The sequence below is a fragment of the Callospermophilus lateralis genome, chromosome 1, assembly GCF_048772815.1.
Source record: "Callospermophilus lateralis isolate mCalLat2 chromosome 1, mCalLat2.hap1, whole genome shotgun sequence".
Taxonomy (NCBI): Eukaryota; Metazoa; Chordata; class Mammalia; order Rodentia; family Sciuridae; genus Callospermophilus; species Callospermophilus lateralis.
Genome location: NC_135305.1, coordinates 58,523,254 through 58,546,722, shown reverse-complemented (window position 1 = coordinate 58,546,722; position 23,469 = coordinate 58,523,254). Strand labels below are relative to the sequence as shown.

The window sequence follows — 23,469 nt, the reverse complement described above, 5'->3', positions numbered from 1 at the left end:
CAAAAAAAGTTGTACTGGGGGCTGGGGAAATAGTTAAGTTAGTAGAATCCTTGAATCCTTGCCTTTCATGCACAAGGCCCTGGGTTCAATCCCCAGCACCATAAAAAAAAAAAAAAAAAAAAAAAAAAGAAAGAAAAAAGTTGTACTGGGTAGCTTGATACAGAATGTAATTTTAAAAAAAAAAAAAACAAAACTCATCTAACCTAAGAATGTGTGTTACAATATGGAAATAATCCAACTCTAAAACCAAAGGGCTAACTATATGTATGATACTTTTAGGGAGTTACTTTGTGCAATTCTCTCCTTTATACTAATTTAATCATCATACCTATCAAAATATCTGGATTTACTCCTTACTATATAAATTTCCACAAAGAATGCACTTATGATGCCAAAGACCACATTGGAGGAAAAAAATTATTATTAAAAAATAATATATGAAGTCTACCTTTTTAGACTATCAAATATAATAATGTCCAAGAGTGTTCTCTGTACAGATGTAGTAAAAAAAATTGCCAGGTTTTAATTATCCCTGATATTATCAAAACTTATTCTATCATATACTATATAATCTTACAATGTACCTCCCTCATTCTGAAACAAATTTATTTGTTCCATGATGACTACCACTATCCTTACAAAACACTTTATTCCCACTCACTCCCATTATTCTCATTGTTCTTTTCTCTACTCATCCCACCTTACTTCTTCCAATATAAAGCTTCCTTAACAAGTACACAATGGAATAAAAACTGCTTCAGCCTGATGTCTCTCTTTTGGTATTTATCTAAACTAAAAAAATTTTCATTTAACTAACAATGCAAAACAACAACAACCACCCAGCCACACAGGTCACTTGATGATATGTAAACACTTTTTTTTTTTTTTTTTTTTTTGCAGTGCTGAGGCTCAAACCAGGATCCTTAGACATGCTAAGTAATATGTAAATACCCTTGAAGAAAACAGGGGGAATCATTCTTCCTCTGTGTCTCACTATGTAGTACTCTATAATATGCAATAGAGAAAGGAGAGGAGAGGAAAAAGCAATAACTAAGAATAAGGAGAATTGAGTTCTAGATCCAAGTTCTGATACTAAGAACTGTATGCTCCTGAATAAGTTAGTAAGTTCACTGGGCCTCAGTTTCTCACCAGTATATCTAGCCAAGTATTTCACAACTCATTTAAGATTAAACAAGCAACAATTCCAATAATGTACAAGTGTTCCTCTCTATACTTTTACTGACACACTCAAGAATATTAATATTAGATAAATTCATGTTACATATAAGGAATTTAAAATAGTAGAAACTTAGATCAAATGGAACAAATCTTATTTTTTAAAGGTAATTTATGTAAATCTCCTCAGGCCCTGGGATATCAGTATTATCCTTTTCTAACAACTGTTTCATTCCCTACTGCTTACAAAATAAAATCCATAACCCCTTTAGAATTGTTACTTCAATCTTACAGTCTGATCCTAACCTCCTTACCCAACATTGCCGCATACCATCTTCTCATTTAGTTTCAATCATGCCACACTTTCTACATTTTTCTACCTCTGTGCTAAAATTATTATTTCTTCTTTGCAAAAAAAGGTGGTTTTGATAAGGCTTCATAAATTCCACTTTCTCCACAAGTTTCTCCCAAACTCTTCCAATCAAGATTTTTCAATCTTACTCTGTATTCAAATTACACTTAAAATATTCTGGTTTGTATAGACTTTGGTGTACTTACCTATATGTGCCTCCATTTCCATTTATAAGTTGAGAGCACCCCAATGTTTTTAATCTCCAAATTATCTATAGGATTTTTTTTGTTTATATTAAACACAAATATTTACAAACCAAATAAAAGGTTGCTGACCAAAGCACCATCAAAGATGAGTTAAAACTTAAGGACTCAAATTGAAAACTCTACCTGTTCAACTCCTATGACCACCCCAAACATGCACATAAACGTACAAATGTACTCTTTCTTAACATTAAAAGGTGCAAAGATACTGTGAAAAAGAGTAAATATAGTTGGTGTATTTATTGACATATCAATCAATACATAACAATTTGTAAACCTAAAAGTTTCAATAAAAATGACTCAAGCTGGAATTGTGGCTGAGTGGTAGAATGCTCGCCTAGAATGTGTGAGGCACTTGGTTTGATCCTCAGCACCACATAAAAATAAGCAAATAAAATAAAGGTATTGTCCATCTACAACTTAAAAAAAAAAAAAAAAAACAGAAAATGACGTAGAGTCAAACCTGCCAAGTCTAGTCTAACTCCATTCCCAAATGCTAAAGTTAAATATAACTCAGTTGCCTCCTCCACTGCTAAAACAAGCAATTTTTAGACTTTGAAAACTGGAAATGAAATTGCTCTGCCCTTAAAAGGATAGTAAATGCTGAGGTTCAAGTCAAATTTTTCATAATGATAATGAAGCTTGAGAATAAGGTGAAATTAATCCTGATACAGGGAACATAGATAGTATGGGTTAGAATGAAATCCACTAGTTTCTGCTCCATGCCCCCACCCGGGGAAGAGGGATATATAAGTTTTTTTTCTCTTTGTTGTTTTTAGATATATATGACAGTAGGGTGTATAAATCTTACTATTTTCTGAATTGCTATGTTGTAATCATGTTAGCCGTAAGTTACCACAATTTCATGGAAAGTTTTTAATTCTTCATCTGGAAGGATAAAGAATTAACTAAATAGCATATTTATTAAGAAAACAAGGGCTGAAGTTGTGGCTCAAGGATAGAGTGCTCGCCTAGTACGTGCGAGGCCCTGGGTTCGATCCTCAGCACCACATAAAAATAAATAAAGATATTGAGTCCAACTACAACTAAAAAATAAATATTAAAAAAAAGAAAACAAATAAGTATATTTCATGGAAATGTGCTGAAGACAAACATTACATTTTATGTTAAAAGTTATTTCAATCTTGGAATAGAAAAATTAAATGCAAAATAAGAAGTAATAAGCAGAATTATCCATTTACCGTAATAATTCATAAAAGAAATATTTTTTAATTTTTTTATTCCTTAGCAGAACCAATACAAAGTATGTATTTCAAACATATTACATAACTTAAGAAGAAAAATCATAGGCAATTAATATCACTCTAAACTTGTATAAACAAAAACATTATATTATTGTAAAATCTAAGAAAACACCTAGTTTAGTTAACTATACCTCATCATAAAGAATACTGCTGAATATGTGCTGGGGTTGTGGCTCAGTGGCAGAGCGCTTGCCTAGCATGTATGAGGCCCTGAGTTCAATCCTCAGCACCACATAAAAATAAATAAATAAAATAAAGATATTGTGTCCAATAACAACTAAAAAATAAATATTAAAAAAGAATACTACTGAATAAAATCTGAACATTACTTTAATGATATTTCAGCCAATACTGATCATTTAATATAAATATTTATTTGCTGAACATTTACTAATATCATACAATAACAGGAACCGATTAAAACAATGAGCAAGAAACAAGGTCCCTGTCTTGATGAAACCTACACTTCATAGAGAAATAGAAACAATTAAAAAGATAATTTAGTGTTGAGGAGGTACCATGAAGGAAATAAATACGGTGATATGATTAATATAGTGGGACACTTTAGGAAAGGATGACTATTATGGTTTAAATATTAGGTATCCCCCAAAAGCTCATGTGAGGCAATGCAAGGTGGTTTAAAGGTGAAATGATTGAATTATGAGAGTCTTAACCCAATCAGTGAAGAGATCCCCTAACAGGGATTAACTGGGTATTAGCAGTAGGAAGATAGGGTGTGGCTGGAGGAGAGAGGTCACTGGGGGCATGCCTTTGGGGTATACATTTTGTCCCTGGAAAGTGGAGTGTGTCTCTGCTTCCTGATGCCATGCCATGGGCCACTTTACTCTGCCATACTCTTCCGCCGTGATGTTCTGCCTCACTTTGGGCCCACAACAATGAAGCCAGCTGTGCATGGACCTCTGAAACTGTGAGTACCCAAGTAAACTTTTCCTCTTTTAAAACTGTTCTTGTCGGGTCTTTTGATCACAACAGCAAAAAAGCTAACTAAAACAATAATCAAAGCACTCCCCTCTGGGATGATATATAATTTGAGAGCTGAAGGATGAGACCAGCCAGCTACATTAAGAATTGAGGATAGCATTTTTAAGTGAGAAAGAACAAAAAGAGAGAAGTGTGAAGAATGAGAGCAGAACTTTCAAATGAGAGGGAAGGGCAAAGACAAAGACCCTGAAATACAGAGGAAGGTGGTTCAAGACAAAGTCTGAGAGGAAAGCCAGAGCCACAAATATCATGGCAAGTAATTTGTCTTGAGGGGACAAAATTGCAACATATGCAGTCGAGCGGGAAAAATAATGTCCACGCGCTTCTGCCCTTTTCAATGCTTTATTCACTCAAATCGATCAATACAATTTCACTGTACAGGTTCTTAATCAAGAAAACGACAATCCTTAATGCTAGGCACTGCAATAGACATAATCAATTCACAGCAAACAATTCTAGATTAATTAATTCACAACAAACAATTCTAAGCACTACAAACACACTTAATCATGACAGGCTAATGACAGACATTCCCTCTGTGAGCTGAGTTCAAGTGTCAGATCAAAAGTCTCAAGCCTTAGGCTTTAAGTCCAGCAGATTCACACTCACTCAGACCGAGGTGATCAGGTCCAGAACCAAGGCAGGCTTCTCCTGGTGTAGAGTGGACAACTGTTAAAGTGATTTTAATTTTAAATATCGTTAAAGTAATGCTCAGATTTTATTCAGTAGTATTCTTTTTTTAATATTTATTTTTTAGTTGTTGGACACAATATCTTTATTTTATTTATTTATTTTTATGTGGTACTGAGGATCAAACCCAGGGCCTCACACATGTTAGGTTAAAGCGCTCTGCCACTGAGCCACAACCCCAGCCGGCATTCAGTAGTATTCTTTATGATGAGGTCTAGTCTCCTGGTTGGTCATTGTTTTAGTTAGCTTTTTTTGCTGCAGGAGGGTCCTATGGAGAAGTTGCAGCTCTCACCAGGGTCCAGATGAGTAGGTAGAGTTTGAGAGTGATGAGGATCATGCAGAGGATCAGGAAAACAATGACAAGTGATGGGATGTCAGTCCAGATCCTCATCAGGCTCTCCAGCTTGAGTGCATCCTTGTATCCACTGGCTGAATCCCTGTTCATCAGCTCTATTATTTATACTAAATTTTGGGGCTTTTGACTCCCCTTTCAATCCTTATCAGCTACCACCAGATTTCTCCATGACATCATTTGCCCTGGGGTCAGAAACATCTGGCTGATGGACTCCACCCCTATCTTCTAGCCTTTCCCTCTTATCAGGAGAAGATAGCCTGCCAAAGGCTTCACTCTGCTTATCAGGGTGAAGGGAAGTAACTTATCTGAGACCATACTGGAGGGCTCTGTTAGGTGTGCCTAATGAGACTTGGAGTTTTAAAAATGGAGTTGCTTAGGCTCAGACCTAAGGCCATCCTCAAATAATTACAAACACAACTATAAGTAATTAAAGTGATCCAAGCAGAGAAGTGATGATCTAACTTCCAAAAGACTACTGCTATGGAGAGCAGATCAGATTATCATAATCCCATGCAGAAGGTGAGTATATGTTGGTTCTGGGGGCAAGCAAAAGACAATGGAAACAAGTGCATATTTTTTTAGTTTTATTTATGGGTGAAATCAACAAGATCTGAGAATAGAATGGGATAGGGCAGGTTGGGGGAGGGATTAGGAAGAGAAGAATCTAGGTTTGGGGCCTGAGCCATTTTCTCAGATGAAGGCCCAAAAATAACAAAGTAAAACAAACAACAACAGCAAGGAAAAAAAATTATGAGGATTTTAGACATGTTAAGCTAATGATACCTATGAAACATAAAAAATTAGGAAGTCAAAGAGGTAATAGAAAAGAAGGATAGAGATAAGAATTTGGGAGCCATGTACACAATGACAATATTTAATCAGAGATGGTTACCTAGATATATATATATGCATTTTTCAAAATGATCAAGTTGGATACTTAATTAAGATCTGTGCACTTCAAAGAGCTCTTCAGTAAAAGCACAGGACTGAATTATATCACTTAAGAAAAGTATTATGAAAGAAAGTCCACAAATATTCAAAGGAAGGGTAGGTAATGTAAGGGAAGCCAAGAACAGAAAACAAGCTGGTATTACACAACCCCAGAGAAGAGTCTTTCACCAAGGACCGAAAAGGCAGTTAACAGATCACTGAATTTAACAAAACAAGAGTTTAGGATTTCAGTGGAGTGAAGGAAATGCAAGAAGACAAATAAAAGTTAACACATTTTTAAAAACTGACAACATCAAAATGTAGTAATTCTTTCAAAAATATCATAAACAATGCTGAAAGACAAATCAAATGGGCAAAAGGCCTGCAACTGAAAACAAAGGATTGCTATCCAAATTATTTTAAAAATTCCTACAAATAAATAAGAAAATTATAAGCAAAGGGATATAAAACAGACAATTCACAAAGGAAGACATTAAAAGCCTAAAAAATGGAAGGGGGGTGGGCGTTGACAGCTTAGCTTCACTAGTATTCAAAGACATATATAATAACAATAATTAGGTCTTTATCATAAGGTTGGCAAAATTTTAAATCCAGTGTTATTAAGTATGGAAGAAATGTGGGGTTTAGTGTTTGGTTTTTTTTTTTTTTTTTTTTTTGGATACCAGGGATTGAACATTCAATCACTGAGCCACATCCCCAGCCCTCTTTTATAGTTTTATTTAGAGACAGGGTCTCACTGAGCTGCCTAACACCTCACTTTTGCTGAGGCTGGCTTTGAACTCACTATCCTCCTGCCTCAGCCTCCCAATCCACTGGGATTATAGGCATGCACCACTATGATCAGCCAAAATGTGCACTTTTATTTAAAAGTAATAATAGTGTAGTAGTAGTAGTAGTATTTATGAGCTAGTTTTTTCTTTATGCCAAGAACTATTTCTAATAGTACAGCTTTTTATTATTTTTTTATATTGATGGATCTTTATTTTACTCATTTATTTGTATGTGGTGCTGAGGATTGAACCCAGTGCCTCACACATGCTAGGCAAGTGCTCTGCCACTGAGTCACAATGCCAGGCCCTAGAACAGCTTTTTAAAAGGGAACCTTCACATTAACTATCAGAATTTTAAATAATTATATCTTTCAATCTTAACACTAGAGAAATGCATTTAACTCTTGGTATACCTGTACAAAGCTGCTTATTGCAGAACTGCCAGTAAATGGAAGAAATAACTAATAGGAGTATAAGAGATGTTTTTTTTAAAGGTACAGAACAATGAAGAATATGAAATTTTTATAAAATAAACACACAAATCCTTATTAACTTCTTTAAGCAGAGAACAGACTAGATGGATATTCCTCTGCAAATCTTTAAAGGGGTAAGGGAAGAATGGGGTGAGAATGGAAAATAGAGAGAAAAACAATCAGGTTTTCTACATTCGTTCAAATGGCTTTAATTTATTAAAATAAGCACGTATACTTTTTATTAAATTAAAAAAAAATTCCATGAACTCTACAGAAAAGAAAAACTGAAAGAACTCAGGAACTTTTAGATGTTTTACCACAAGAGGTATTTAACTCTTCAAAGATCTTTCTAGCATTAAAAAATAGAGTGACAAAACTCATCCTTTAAAGTTGGGTGGGGAGGGACATGCCTGTAGTCCCAGCTACCTAGGAAGCTTGAATTAAGGAGTTCAGGGCCAGAATGGGCAAAACAGTGAGACCACTAACTAATTAAAAATAAATAAAGGTTTTAAAAATCATTCTTTAATAAATCCACAATGATTTCAACTTTTTGCTACATTTCAACATTTTATTATGCCTAATGATTCCCTGCTATGAAAATAACATAATAAACAAGTTTATACTTCCTCCAAAGACCTAATTATTGCTTATAAATCTTGAGCACTTAGTAGTATTAAGATTTAATTCTCAGGGTGGGGATGTGGTTCATGGGTAGAGTATTTGCCTGGCATGCATGAAGCCCTGGGTTCGATCCGCAGCACCAAAAAAAGAGAGATTTAATTCTACAATCAACATTCTCAAAGTTGTTCAGTTTTCTTCCACATTTAAATGGGACTCAGTACTGATTTCTTTTAATATAAATTTTTTTAGTTGTAGATGGACACAATACCTTTATTTTATTTATTTATTTTTATGTGGTACTAAGGATCAAATCCAGTGCCTCATACATTCTAGGCAAGCATTCTACCGTTGAGCTACAAGCTCAGACCTTCACCACTGATTCTTTTACAATGGCTTCACTAAGCCTGAAATTATTACTGTTCATTCTTTATTTATTTGAGGTTGACTTGATTTAATCATTCTTTTTTAGTTTTTTTAATTGACAAAGTATACATATTTGTGGGATTTCATGTGATATTTCAATACATGTACGCATGTGTCACGTTCAAATCATGTTAAGCATATCTATCTCCTCAAACATTTACCATTTCTTTTTGGTAAAAACTTTCCAAATCTTGTCTTTTAGCTTCTTTGATATATAGTACATTATTACTACTTATGGTAAGTAATATTTGTCAAGAAAGGCTCAGGAGTGCTACATTCCCTGAGCTCTTACATGTTACAAACATCAACTTGTTTTGTGGGTTTTTTTTCCCTTTTTTTTCTCTGTCTTTCTTTTCTTTGTGTGTGGGTAAGAGAGATGCTGGGGATCAAACCCAGGGCCTCATACATGTGAGGCAAACTTTCTACCACTGAGCCATACTCCAGCTTTCTTCCTGTGTATCTGATTAGCAACTTGGTTGGCGTGGCAGGCTGCTAGGCTGCTAATTAACTCATACTATTCCACCTTCCTCTTTTTTAGTCAAAAATGTTGTCACATCAGCTATTTGAGAGGTTAGGGCAAGAGAATTGCAAGTTCAAGGCCAATCTGAGCAATTTGGAGATATCTGTCTCAAAGTTTAAAAGGGTAAGGATATAACTCAGTGGTAGTGACCCTGGATTCAATAACCAGCATCCACCCACACATAAACACATAGCACATTATTGCCCCAAATAAAAATCTTTTCTAACATTTCTAACAGGTAGGTATAGTCACGACTTTGTTGACTTTGTTCTGGTTCCAAAACAAGGACAAGTGTTAAACAGAACTTTCAGTTGGAGAAAGCTCTTTTGTTCTCTTGCCTCATTCTGTTTCCTACTTTCAGCTAGAACTGATAAACCAATTCAGTGAAGATGCAGGATATAAGATTGATATAAAAAAGGAGTAATTCTGATACACCAAATGAACTAGCAGAAAAAGAAATCAAGAAAGGAGTCCCATTTACAATAGCTACTAAAAAAATAATAGTAACTAGGAATAAATTTAACTATAGAAGTAAAAGAACACTACAATTAAAACTATAAGGTCGGGCATGGTGGTGCACACCTGTAATGCCAGCAGCTTAGGAGGCTGAGGAAGGAGGACTGCAATTTCAAAACCAGTCTCAGCAACTTAGCAAGGCACTTAGCAACTCAGCAAGACCCTGTCTTTAAATAAAATGCAGGGGATTTGGGATATGGCTCAGTGGTTAAGCACTCCTGGGTTCAATCCTCAATACCCCACCCCCCAAAAAAACTATAAAACACTGATGAAAAAAAATTGAAAAAGGAGAAAAGAAAGAAACAGACAGACGGATGATCCATGGACTACTAGAATTAATACGGTTAAAATGTCCACACTGCTCAAAGTGATCTTACATTCAATGCAACTCCTATCAAAATGGAAATGACATAATTCACAGAATAGGAAAAAAACACTCCTAAAATTTGTTTGAAACCACAAAAGAAACCAAAGCAATACTGACCACCTGGGGAGTGGGGGAACTATAGGCATCATAATACTTGATTTCAAAACATACTACAAAGCTATAGTAATCAAAATAGCATGGTGCTAGCAAAAAAATTGACACTAAAGCAAAAATCGATAAATGGGGCTCCATCAAACAAACAAAAATATCTTCTTTAAATAATAAAAAATGAAGACACAACCTACAGAATGGGAGAAAATATTTGTGAATTATACATCTAACAAGGAATATCAAGAATATATAGGGAATTCAAACAGTTTTTTTAAAAAAATGCATCAAATTTTAAAATGAACAAATGATCTGAACAGACATTTCTCAAAAGAAGATAATACAAATGACCAACAAGTCATGTGAAAAAAATGTTCAACATCATCATCAGGGAAAAGCAAATCAAAGTGACAATGAGATATCATCTCACCTTAGTCAAAATGGTTATTTTCAAAAAGAAACACACACACACACACACACACACACAAATGATGTCAAGGAAATGGAGAAAAGGGAACTCATGCAGGTTGCTCAAAAACCTAGAACTGGGGGGCTAGGGCTGTGGCTCAGTGGTAGAATGCTTGCCTAGCATGCATGAGGCACTGGGTTTGATCCTCAGCACCACATAAATATAAACAAATAAAATAAAGGCATTCTGTCCATCTTAAAACAACAACAACAAAAACAAACAAACAAAAAAAAAAAACCTAGAACTAGGGCTGGGGTTGTGGGTCAGTGGTTGAGGTCTTACCTCACATGCATGAGGCACTGGCTTTGATCCTCAGCACCACATAAAATAATAAATAAAGATATTGTGTCCATCTATAACTAAAAATATATATATATATATATTAAAAAAAACCCTAGAACTGGGAGGCTGAAGTTGTGGCTCAGTGGTAAAGCACTTGCCTGGCATGTATGAGACCCTGGGTTTGATCCTCAGCACCACATATGAATAAATAAATAAAATAAAAGATCAATTGAGCCGGGCACGGTGGTGCACGTCTGTAATCCCAGCAGCTCAAAAGGCTGAGACAGGAGGATCTCGAGTTCAAAGCCAGCCTCAGCAACTGCAAGACACTAAGCTACTCAGCGAGACCTTGTCTCTAATAAAATACAAAACTGGGCTGGGGATGTGGCTCAGTGGTTGAGTGACTCTAAGTTCAATCTTTGGTACCCCCCCAAAAATCCATTAACAACTAAAAAATACATATTAAAAAAGAATCTAGAACTAGAAGTGCCATAGGATTCAGCAATTCAATACAAAGTATATAATAAAAGGAAAGGAAATCAGTATGCTGAAAAGATGTCTATGTTCCTGTTCACTACAGCACTATTCACAATAGTCAGAATCAACCCAGGTATCCATGATTGAATAAATGGATAAAGAAAATGTGGTGTATATATACAAAATGAAATATTATTCAGCTGCAAATAAGAATGAAATTCTTTCATTTTCAGCAATGCACACAGAACTGGAATTCTATATGTTAAGTGAAAGAAATAAGGCCAGCACAGAAAAACAATTACTGCAAATTCTCATATATGTAAAAACTAAAAAAGTCATTCTCATAGAAAAGTAGAAAATAGAACAGTGTTCAGCAGAAGATGGGAAAGTTGGAGGAAACAGGTATGTAGAAAGGATGGTTAACAAGTACAGAAGTATAGCCGGATACAAGGAAAAACTTCTAGTGTTCTATAGCCCAACAGAATAACTATGATTGATAATGATTAAATGTATATTTCAAAATAGCTAGGAGAGAGGATGATTTTGAATGCTTCCAAAATAAACAATATAAGAGATGTTTAACGTAATGTGTGTGTATGTGTGTGTGCATCAATGACCCTGCTCTAATTATGACACGCTGTAAACATGTACTGAAATATAACACTATGCCCCATAAATATGTATGATTATTGTGTGTTAATTAAAAATCAATAGTTTAGGGGACTGGGGTTATGGCTCAGTGGTAGAGCACTTACCTAGCATGTGTGAGGCACTGGATTTGATTCTCAGCACCACATATAAATAAATAAGTAAAATAAAAGTCCATCAATGACTAAAAAATATATTTTTTAAAAATCAATTAAATATTAAAAACAATCCAATTTTTAAAAACTTCTGTTTTAATAGCTATTGCTCCAGTAGCCACCATGGACAAGTGGTATTGCTTTAGAAGTCAAATGTATTCATATAGAGGGAAGACCTGAATTGTCTTTGTTAAAATCATTCCAGGCCTGGACTGTTTCCATACTTTTTTATACCACAACATCAAAAATTCTTATATTTTTAGTCACTGTTAGTAGCGAGACAAACCAAATCTAATTCTGTTGTGCATGATACGTCAGTCCACACCTTCTTTCAACCAAAACTTTGAAAACATTGCTACAATGACTTCTAGAATTGCCCATAACTGAGAAGTTCACAGCAACTCAAAATTTTTTTTCCATCATGTTCTCTTCTTTCTCTCTCTTTCTCTCTCTCTCTCTCTCTCTCTCTTTCTCTCTCTGGCCAAGACAACATATTAATTCTCTCCTTATTTCTGAAGTTATTAACTATTATGGTATGCGACTTTTAATCATTTACATCATTTAATCATTAAATCATTTCATAATTTTTTCCTAAAATTTGGTATGCCTTTCAATCTGCAAGTACATATTTCATTTCAGAAATTCTTGGCATTATATTTCTGAATATTTTTTCTATTTCATTTGCTGGAGTATTTATTTCATATATAGCAATTATTCTACATAGGATAATCTTTTCATGGTTGCTTCTTTCCTTTATTCTTTCCCTGTAGCATAGCTATAGAGTTGGTGTGCCATTTTTTTAAAATCATGTTTAATGTGGGCAGTGCTATCCTGAGATCCTATTTACTCTGATATCCAATAAGTTCTCCTGAACAACCTTTGACATCTTTATCACCTTAGCTAGGACCATTTTTATTTTTGTGCACCTGTATGCAAACACATACACACACACACACACACACACACACACACACACATACACACACACTTCATTTTGAGAGCAGATTCATGAAGACAGTTAAAACTGATCTAAGTACAGACACTACTGTATGTTCTGTAACAGGATCCATCCCCCCATTCAGGGAGCTAGTTGACCATCATGATGTTGGGCTCTTAACCTTAACTAAGAATACCATTCAAAATGGCAATGTTCTCTTCATATTACTTGGCTATGGCTCTTAGCATCTCCCCGCTTCTGTTTAATTAAGCAACAAGCAATGTGGCTTAGGGACCGTGCCTGTTAGGTTGTCCAATTCAACATATGGTTCTTACCCATCATCGGATGATGCTAAGAACCATAGCCAAGTAATATGATGCATGGCATTTTTGGTTGAAAGGTGACGCCAGCAAGCCATTGAGATGATATGATTATGTTAAGATCTGCATTCTTATGGATATTAGACTTCTGCTGTCCACCTCGGCCTGCTACAGGACTCCTGGAGAGTTCCCATTGGTTGGGGAAGTGCGGTAGGAGGGAATTCCTGTAGGGGTCCGGGAGAACGTGTGTGGGTCGGTAGGCAATTTTCCCTGGAGCTTACAGGGCATTGGCAGGAGTTTCAAAAATAAAATTTGTTCCCATTTGAGTGGCTCGTGATTTTTGTGCCCAGCCAGACTGCGGCAATTGGTGGCCCTGCTTTTTTTTTTTTGAAACAGGCTCACTAAATTGCAGAGACTGACCTCAAGATTGCAATGCTTCTGCCTCAGTTTCCTGAGCTGCTAGGATTCCAGGTGTATGCCACTGAGCACAATCAGAACTATAACATTTTTAAATAAAGACATGACTAGTTGATCATATAGCCAAAGACTATATTCACTTTATTTTTGGTAGCCATGACGCCAGTTAAATAAATATCCCTTTCTGAAAATTAAGATATGTTACATGTATCCCCCACATATATACTTAAACATACACATTTAGCTGGCCACAATGGCATACGCCTATAATCCCAGAAGCTCTGGCTGAGGCAGGAGGATCTTGAGTTCAAAGCCAGCCTCATCAACTTAGCAAGGCCCTAAGCAACTTAGCAAGATCCCGTCTCAAAATAAAATATAAAAAGGGCTGGGAATGTGATTCAGTGAATGAGTGCCCCTGGGTTCAATCCCCAGTACCAAAACACACACACACACACACACACACACACACACACACACACTTTTTTAATTATGTTCACTGAGAGGGCCTAGAAGCAATAACTCTTCACTAGCAATAAACACACCTAGCAACCAGATCTCTAGAACTATTCCATAGTAAACGGAATCCACACTCCTTAAAGAAATGTCTGATTACAGGGCTAGAGAAGAGATAGTACAGGTTTTAGTTCATAAAGTAAGAAAATGCTCAAAGAATTATAGGAACATTGGCAAAAGTTTAAAATATTAATCTATCACTGCACACTGATATGAATAAATGAATATATACATACTAAAGGGAAAGTTTTCTTCATTACAAGAAGCCATCTAATAAATAGAAAAAATTAAGAGAATTGAAAAAAAAAAACACATCATTTAGCAACCATCTGGAGATAACCAATTCACACAATACACAACCATCAATGGATATTAAAACTAATGGGTAAATTTGAGAGTAACAGGATATTTACATAAACTCAAAGTACCTCTCCACTAAGTACTTAGTAATCACAAAGAGTAAAATAGTGAAGTTATCACAAGGAAATATCTACCAGTAAAAGGAGAAATTACAGCATTTGCTTCCTAATATAAGGCAGTATAAAGTAACATATCTGAGGTGTTTCTGCCAAAAGTACACAACCTGAATCTAATTATGAGGGAGGAAAAAAAATCAAACTTATATTGAAGGATGCTACACAAAAAAAACTGGCCTTAGCACTTAAAAAAAAGTCAATATCATGAAATATAAATATAGGTTCAAGAACTGTTAGAAAAGGAAATTAGAGAGACATAACTAAATGCAGTATGTGATCCTGGATTTTCTTTTGCTATGAAGGATGGTGAAATGTGAATATCTATAGATTCGAAATAGTATTATATTAGTGTTAATTTCCTGATTTTGATCTTTCTACTGCATTTATGTAGGAGAATGATCTTAGATATAAAACTCATTGTTAAGAATAATTATATAAACAAATTCAGAATGCTCAATAAGCATGGTACATGAACCATTCCTATTTTAGCATGAAGACTAACAAAACAATTGAGAATAATTACATTAATATGCTAAAAATGGACAATATAGAAAAATGCAAATGGGATCTATGAAATTCAAAGTGTAGTATATATGTGCATAAATACATATTAAGGGAAAGATTTTATTACAAGAAAACAAAAATTTAGAGTACAAGTGTAGAATTTTTTTATATTATAATTTCTCTTGTTCTTCTATTTGTTCTTAACTTTATGATCATATTAACTTGCTATCATTTCAAAATAGCTTGTATCAATACATACTACTAGAGCAAATCATGTAAATACAAAGGAGACTGCAAAAGAAGAAGAAAGGAAGGCACTACAACAAACTAGAAAACAAGTTCCATAATGGCTGTAGTATGACCTGACCTATCAATAACTACCTTGAATTAAATGCATTAAATTCTCCAATTAAAAGACATAAAAGTGTGGAGTGGAGTTGTAGTTTAGTGGTATAGCACTTGCCTAGTATGTGTCATGTCCTGAGTTCAATCCACAGCATCATAAAATAAATAAATAAATGACACAGATTAAAAAACAAGACTCAAATATATGTTACTTATAAGAAATTCACCTCTAAAGACCCACATAGACTGAAAGTGAAGAAATGGAATAGGATATTTCATGCAAATGGAATCCAAATGAAAGCCCTAAAGATAGACAAAAGAGGTCATTATATAATGATAATGGGGTCAATTCAGCAAGAAATAATTCTAAATATATATGTACCCAATATATGAGCACCCAAACAAATTTTAAAATATATATTAAAAGACCTAAAGAGAAAAACTCCAATACAATAATACTTAGGAAACTTAACACTACACTTTCAGCAATGGACAGATCATCCAGGCAGAAAAATCATCAAAGAAACAGCTGAGTTAAATTGTACCCTAAACCAAACTAAACTAACAAATATCTACAGAACATTCCACCCAACCATTGCCAAATACACATTTTTCTCAAAAGCATAAAGAATATTCTCCAAAATAGATTAAATGATAGACCACAAAACAAGTCTCAAAAGATTTTTAAAAACTGAAATCATATCAATTATCTTTTATAATTCCAATGCAACAAAACTAGAAATTAGTAACAACAATGATCCTGTTTTATGTAAACAAAAACTTAAGCTATTAAAGGTAAGGGAATATTATAACTCAAATGACTTGAGACAGAGGGAGAGGGGGAGGGAGGGAGGGAGGGAGAGAGAGAGGGAGGTGTGTAAAGAGAGACAGAGGATAAAGTAAATATGGTTAATATTTGAGTAATCTGGGCAAAGGGTTTACAGAAATTCTTTGTATTATTCTTGCAACTTGATTTTTAGTCTGAAATCACATTCAAAGAAAAAATAGTTATGATAAACTTTGATTCAGTTTTAAAATACCTTCTTTTTTCATGTTAATTGTCTAAATGCAAATTGTCAAAATAATATACACAAAGCCTTCCTCTTATAATTAAGTTAATTTTTTCATTTAGTGTTTGCAGTAGAAGTATAGGACTGGCACAAGAAAATTAGCCTTGGGCTTTAATTTTACCATTTCACATAATGCATCCATCTCCATCAGAAGAAAAGCTAAAGGTCATTCCAGTTACCTATAATGAGAATATAGATTAAGCCCATTTTGTTCACAAAGACTTTTAACAGTCCTTAATATCTATTATTCCCAAGGCTAAGTTAAATTGAACAACCAAAACATGAAAGATTATTTTCCAATCAAGTAGTATTTTCAGGCAGTGTTACAAACATTTTCTAATGACAATAAGTGAATTATTATACCCTTAGGGAAATAAACATTATTCATTGGTCTTCCTTGGAAATTATCTAGACATATTTTATACACATACTGTCAGTAAGAACTGGGTTTATAAAACAAGAAAAAGAAATTAGCTGCTTACATTTTAATTCATCATATTTGCCTACATTTGTTTCAAGTGAAACATGAATGGTGAAGATAAACAAAAACATATTCAATCAATCAAAGCTCTGGTTCCAGGCATGCCATGCTAATGCACTCTAAAACCAAGGGATTTACCAAGGCATAGTGGCACATGCCAGTAATCCCAGAGACTCAGGAGACTGAGGCAAAAGAATTGCAAGTTCGAAGCAAGCCTCAACAATTTAGGGAGGCTGTAAACAACTTGGTGAGAACCCGTCTCAAAATAAAAAAATAAAAAGGGCTGGAGACTTAGCTCAATGGTAAAGCATCCCTGGGTTCAATCCTAGTGCCAAAAAAAAAAAAAGGCGGGGGAAATTTAATTCTAATTATGTTAAAAATTATGTTTCTAATATTTTTAATTTAGATTATTGCTTTAAAATTCAATATAAAAGAATTCTACTATTTAGGCATGACAGAATGATTGAAACCAAATTAATATTCCTACCTTACAAAATTTTAAAAAATGGACAATATATGTAAAACATTTTTCAGGCAGAACAATAGCCAGAACAGTGATTCCTAAAAGAGTGGAAACAAAAAGCCCCACGATTGTCCAAAGATGCTGTCTAAAAGAGTTTCTAGGATCAGTGCTAGGAGAAGGAAGCATGCAAGTCTTCCCAAACTGAGAAGACAGATTTTGAGAATTCAAGGCACTAAGGTAGCTGAAGTTCCTGGGCAAAGTACCAGAAAGAGAGCTGCAAAGAAGAGTCCAGAATTCTGCAAAGGATTCCCCCTTCTTCAGCTGAGTCCTGACCAGCAAGGATGGGTAGGAAAACTAGCGTGAAGTCAGGGGTAAAAAATCACCAGGAAGAAGTAGGCAGAACAAAAATTACAAAAGCTCACATATGGGTGGTGAGAATTCAGTTAAAACACAGAAACTATAATAACGCATAACATCTAGATATTTAAAAGGATATTGTTCAGTAATAGGACCAAATTAGCCTTATACTAAAGGATGCTCAGATCTCACCTAACAATGTTTATCAAGCAAACCTTGAAGATTAAACTGTTTCAAATTATTTAACTGTGTCCCTGAACACAGCTCAAAAATATTTAAAAGAATACAAAGAAAATCCAGCTCCAATTTAAAACATACAATTTCTAGCATCTAAGCAAAAATTATCCAGGCATGTAAAGAAATAGGAAAATTCAACCTATAAGGAGAAAACAGTAATGACCCAGAAATAACAAAGATGATAAAATTTTTAAATAAAGACATTAAAACACCTGTTATACACAAAACATTGTTAAAAGAAATTCAAAGTCTCAAATAAATGGCAAGAAATCCCATGTTCATGAATTAGAAGACTTACTATTGTTAAGATATCCATATAGTCCCCAAAGTAATCTACATATTCAATGCAATGTCTATCAAAATCCCAATGGCATTTTTTGCAGAAATAGAAAAAGCCATATTAAAATTCATAAGGACTCTTAAGTGGCCCCAAATAAAACCAAACTGATTCTGAAAAGAGATAAATTCAGAGGACTCAAACTTCCTGATTTCAAAAGATATTTATAAAGCTACAGCAATCAAAACAGTGTGGTACTGACATAAAAGAAAACAGACAAATGAAATAGAATATAAATCCTAGAAATATACCCTTGTGTATATGTCAAATGATCCTCAACAAGGGTACCAAGACTACTCAATGGAGAAAGAACATTCTCTGCCACAAATGGGTGCTGGGAAACTGGATATTCACATGCAAAAGAATGAAGGAGGACCTTTATTTTACACCATCACAAAAATTAGCTCAAAATAGATTAAAGACATAAACATAAGATCTAACATTACAAAATTCCTAGAAGAAAATACAAAGGCAAAGTTTTATTACACTGGACTTGGCAATGATTTATTCATTTTTGTACAAGGCAACAAAAGTACAAACTGACAAATGGATTACATCAAATTTTAACTGTTGTGCCTCAATGGATCCAACAGAATAGAATAAAAAGGCCCTACAGAATGGGAGAAAATATGTGCCAAAAATATGTTTGGTAAGGGGTTAATAGCCAAAATATATAATAGATTCCTACAATTCAACAAGAAAAAAAAATCAAATAACCTTATTTTCTTAAAGATTTATTTAAGAAAGACACAATATCTTTATTTATTTATTTTTATGTGGTGCTAAGAATCGAACCCAGTGCATCCCATGTATAAGGCAAGTGCTCTTCCACTGAGCTATAACCCCAGCCCCAAAATAACCTTACTTTTAAAGGGGCAAGGATTTGAACAGACTTTTCTCCAAAGATAATATACAAATGGCCAATAAGCATATGAAAAGATATTCAACATCACTAATTACCAAGAATACTAATTAAAATCACAATGAACTATCAGTTTAAAAATAAAAACAGAAAATAATAAATAATGGTGAGGAAATTGAAACCTTTATGCATTATTGCTAGAACTATAAAACAGAATAACCAGTTTGGAAAACAGTATGGAAGTTTCTCAAAAAACTAAAAATGGAACTACCATTTGATCTAACAATTACATTTCTAAAAGTATATCCAAGAGTATTAAAAGCAAAGTCTCAAAGAGATATTTTCACAACCACGTTCAAAGCAGCACTACTTATAATAATTAAGGGATAGAAGCAACTCAAATGTTCATCAGTGGACAAATAGAAAAATCATATATAATTTGAACATACAACAAAATAGTATTTGGCCTTTTAAAAAAAGGGAAATACTGTCAGATAGTACAATATGGATGAATCTTGAGAACATGATGCCAAATTAAATAAGTCAGTCATAAAAAGACAAATATTCCTATATTTGATTCCTACATGATGTGCCTAGAACAGAAAAAGTCACAGAGACATAAAGTTGAAATGGGGTTGCCTGGAAAGAAGTTATTGTTTAATGGATACAGAATCCCATATTTGCAAGATGAAAAAGCCATGGAGAGCTGTTTCATAACAATTGTGAATATACTTACCACCACTGAACTGTACACTTAAATAGTAAATTCCAAATTATATGTTTTTACCAAAATTTTTAAACTATTATGTTCTAAAAAGAACAAAAAAAAAATTAGGAAATATTTGAGAAAGTACACAAAAGCATAAGAATGTTAAAAAGAGGCATGGAAGATAAAAAGATGCAAACTGGGGACTGGGGTTGTGGCTCAGCGGTAGAGCGCTTGCCTAGCACATGCAAGGCCCTGGGATAATAAGGCACCACATAAAAGTAAATAAACAAAATAAATGAAAAAAAAATATATCCAAACTGCACTTGGACAGATGAAAAATTCAATATCTTATAAAATATAGTAGATAAGATTAACAACAGATTAAGAAACTGGCAAAAGAAAAGGTTAGTCAACTTGAAGACAGCAATAAATATTATCCAAAATGAAAACAGGAAAGAGAAAAAAAGACTTAAAAAAAAAAAAGACAACAACAGAGCATTGGTTAGCTGTGGGCTGTGGGTTATCACTGGTTAGCTGTTGGTTATCATGTGGCCTAATATAAGTGTAACTGGAATACCGGAATAAGAGGAGAAAGACAGAAAAACTATTTGAATAAACAATGGCCACAGTTTTCCTAGAATTGATGTAAAGGTAAACCCAGAGACCTAAGACACTTAATAAACCTCAAGCATAATAAACCCCTCCAAAGCACAATATAATAAAAGTGCTTAAGATCAGTGGTAAAAGATAAAATTGTCATCCTATGATTCTATCCCAGCAAAAATATATTTCAAAAATAAAATTTTAAAATTTTTTTTTCAGATATATGAAAGCTGATGAAATTTATCAGAAGCAGATAAGCACCATAATACATGTTAAAATGTTTCCTTCACACAGAAGAAAAATGACACAAGAAGTAAATCTATTATACTCAAAGGAATGAAGATCTTTGAAAATAGTATATTGTTTTTAAATCTCTTCAAAAGAGAAATATTTAAAGCTTTAAAAATTGACATTATACTGGGAGGTTTATAACATGTATAGAACTAAAACATATGACCAAAGCACAAAGTTTGGGAGAGAAGAAATAATCGTGTTATACTTCTTATATGAAGTCTTTTTTACACAAAAATAGACTGTGATAAGGGGCTGGGGTTATAGCTCGGTGGTAGAGTGCTTGCCTCACATATGTGAGGCACTGGGTCAATCCTTAGTACCACATAAAAATAAAGATATTGTGTCCATCTTTAAAAAATCTTAAAAAAATAGAATGTGATAAGTTAAAAATGTATACTAGCTATTGCAAACAAAAAAAAGCTAAAGATAATAAGACAAAAAAAATAACATAAAATGGTATGATTAAAAAATACTCAATTCGAAAGAAGGCAAAATGTACAGATGGAACAAAAGCAAGATGATAGCTTTAAGCCCAACAATATGAATAATCACATTAAATGTAAATGGCCTAAATTAAAAGGCAGAGATTGGGAAACTGGATTTAATAAAGCAAGATCCAACAATATGCTGTCCTTAAATATAAACAAAAAGACAGATAAAAAGTAAAATAATATACCGTGCTAATACTAATTATAAAAAAGAAAAGTGAATGACTATAACAAGTAGATCACAAAGCAAATTAAGATGGATAAAGAGAGCAATTTATAATGATAAATCTAACTCATTAAGAGATCATAAAATCCTAAATATGCCTATGTCTAGAAGATTTCAAAATATATGAAGTAAAAACTGGTAGAACTTCAAGGAGAAATCTGCAAGTCCACAATTACAGAGATTTCAACACACTTCTCACAAAAATTGACAGAACAAGTAGACAGAAAATCAGCAAGGACATAAAAGACTTGCACAATGTTATTAACCAATCTGACTTCACTGATATTTATAGAACACCCATCAAACATTCTTTTCAAGTGCACATGTAACATTAAAAACAACAGATCATATTCTGGGTAATAAAACAATACTCAATAAATTAAAAAGGATTCAAGTTATACAATGTATATTTTTGGCCACAATGAAATCCATTAGAAATTGATAACTGAAAAAAATCCCCAAATATTTCAAAACTCATATACATAATTTAAATAACTGAAGGGGTCAAGGAAATCAGTGAAGACTTTAAACTTCAATAAAAATGAAAATATAATCAAATTTGTGGGATGCAGTGAAAACACTATTTAGAGGAAATTTTATAGCATTGAATACCTATTTTAGAGGATAATGAATCTTCCAAACTAATTAGCTAAATTTCCACTTTAAGATACTAGTAAATCAAGGGCAAATAAAATGCAAAGTAAACAGCAGGAGGGAAATAAGAAACCAGAGAAATTAAGAACTGAAAAATTAAGAGAAGACTAAAACCTGGTTTTTGAGAAGAACAATAAAACAGATAAACCTCCAGCCAGACCAAACAGGTTAAAAAAAAAAAAAAAAAAAAAAAAGAGCAAGGGAGAGAGAGAAATAGAAAAGTCACAAATTAAAGTCAGACATGAGAGTAGGGATATCACTACAGATTTTAGACACTAAAAAGATAGGAAGAGGGGCCATGGATGTGGCTCAAGTGGTAGCGCGCTCGCCTGGCATGCGTGCTGCCCGGGTTCGATCCTCAGCACCACATACAAACAAAGATGTTGTGTCCACCGAAAACTGAAAAATAAATATTAAAAAAATTCTTAAAAAAAAAAAAGATAGTAAGAGAATATTATGAACAATTTTATGTCAATAAACCTAACAATTTACTTTAAATGAACAAATGTCATCAAAGATAAAAATCTATGGCTACTCAAGAACAAATAAATTGAATAGTGCTTTGTGTAGTTAAAAAAAAATGAATTTGTAGTTAATATCCTTGCTACAAAGAAAATTCCACGCCTAAATATGTAAATCACTTAGCATTGTCCAAAGCCTAAAATACACAGAGGAAAGAATACTTACCTGTCATGCGAAAGCACTATGGATATAATTTTTATATGATTATGTTGGTATTTCAGCAACATCATTCTGAAAGGAAGCTATGTGAAGAATTAAATAATATGAGGCAAATTCAAAGGAAACTAAGAGTAATTTGGGGAGAATGATGAGGACCTAAACTAAGTAAAGGGGTGTTGCTTTGGTTTAATTGTGGGTATTGGGATAGAGCATGATTGAAAGATAATTAGAAAAATGATCAAATACAATGATTAATTAGTCATGAGGAGAAAATCGGACATCCATGATTCTTGGTTTGGACACTGTAAGAATCACTCAGCAGGACAGGGAATAGAAAAGGAAAAAAAAAAGATGTATGTTTTTCAATAAATGATACATTCATAGATTCAGCATCCAAAAAATAGAGATGGCAACAGGAGACATAGAATGAACACTTAGAAACTGTGTGCAGTTATATCAGCTTGCTCTATCTTTCAAGGATTTCTTGCAAGTTTTATAAAATTAATGTCTTGCCTCTTGTAAAGAATTTTAGGACTACATAAGAAGTTGATTAAGAGGTTTGAGAAAACAAGTCCTTTTTCCCTATATACTTTAATTCATAGCACTAAGACC

At 33.7% G+C, this 23,469-nt stretch overlaps 1 protein-coding gene across 2 annotated transcripts in view; it reads right to left on the bottom strand.

The window, feature by feature from the left end:
* Positions 1-23,469, bottom strand: part of Phtf2 (putative homeodomain transcription factor 2) — a 135,612-nt gene that overhangs the window by 103,634 nt on the left and 8,509 nt on the right. The window lies entirely within an intron of this gene.